This window comes from Amphimedon queenslandica, unplaced genomic scaffold (assembly GCF_000090795.2).
Source record: "Amphimedon queenslandica unplaced genomic scaffold, v1.1 AMPQUscaffold_3392_Cont24613, whole genome shotgun sequence".
Lineage (NCBI taxonomy): Eukaryota > Metazoa > Porifera > Demospongiae > Haplosclerida > Niphatidae > Amphimedon > Amphimedon queenslandica.
Window position 1 is genome coordinate 1 of NW_003556280.1, and position 1,401 is coordinate 1,401.

The window sequence follows — 1,401 nt, forward strand, 5'->3', positions numbered from 1 at the left end:
GTCGACTCTGAGGATCCCCTAAAACATTAGTTCTGGAAATACACAAGCCAGAGCATTTTACCAGAGCATCAAAAGGTCAAAACGCCCACACAATTAATGAAACCATTGTTTTTAAAGTAAACCAACTTAAAGATACTGTAGTTAGAAATAATATTACAATGATGATAATGATAATAGTAATTACATGTATCTATCTATGTTAATACTAGTGTTATACCAGGGATATAATAGACTAACGTAACCGGGATTGGCAACGGGATCACGTGAGCGCATCATTTGTGTATAAAAACTTTTTGCAGTCTCTGTTATGATTTTCAAGATGGCGACTGTCAATGTCTGGAGTATGAAGTTGCTCTTTTCTCTTTTAAAAATGTATTTAGCTTTATGAAAAATCTACTGCAAAGTTATAATGGCAGATTCAAGGTTCTGATAGGTTATTGTAAGTTAATATTTGTTTTAAATTGTTTAAATCTTCAATTTACGGCTAAAATTCCATTTGCGTACCTCTGTAGCCCAAATATTTGTTTCTATGAATGTGTTTTTGTCATGAAATGTTGCTACTTACTTTATTACATTGTTTAGGCAACTTCTCTTGTTTCTCCAGAGTGTTCTTCAGGAAATATTCAAGAAAAACCAGTTTGCCATGGTACGACTTTTGCGTACCTCTCAGGAGAATAGACTACATTCTATTGCTATGAAACTACAATAAAGAGATCCTTTACATGTTTTTACATTGTTTAAAGTTGTTTTTGAATTTTTCCTGTTGCTGGTTTTTTAGTTATAACAATTTATATTCAGCCATTTTGCTAAGATGCCATTGATTGCTTCCATTAATTGTAATGAATAATAACAGAGTCTGATAATTGATTTCCGGTCCGTAACCAATCCCGGTTACGTTAGTCTATTATATCCCTGGCTATAGCTAGTGGTGGGCGATATATCGATATTTTATCGATACAAACGATATTTTACGGTATCGAATCGGATCGGTATCGAAATTTCAAAGGAATCTGGATCGATACATTGACCACGCCCATTTATTAAGGTTAAATAATGTCAATAACGAAAAAATTAATTACTTATAATACACACACGTGGATACACATGCATGAAAACATCGATGAAAACAGTCAATAATAAGGGGTGTGACTCCATAGGTGTGGTCTAAATATCGTATCGAAACTGTATCGATACTCCCGATATGAGCTGATATCGATCGGTATCGTATCGAATCAATTTTGGCCAGTATCGCCCACCACTAGCTATAGCCTTGGGCATTTTTTAGAATTTTTGTATTTTCTAAAAATGGCCACAAAATGGCCACAACTCAAAAAATTGAAGTCGGAATCGGCTCAAACTTTCTACACAGCATAAGGACATCAATATGTATCAGAAAATGTA

The 1,401-nt window shown here is 34.1% G+C and overlaps 1 long non-coding RNA gene across 1 annotated transcript; it reads left to right on the plus strand.

The window, feature by feature from the left end:
• The first annotated feature begins 251 nt into the window (after window positions 1-251).
• Window positions 252-810, plus strand: LOC109592949 (uncharacterized). Its single transcript, XR_002190648.1, has 2 exons — window positions 252-439; window positions 583-810. It is a non-coding gene; the product is annotated as an uncharacterized LOC109592949 (long non-coding RNA).
• Window positions 811-1,401: the final 591 nt, after the last annotated feature.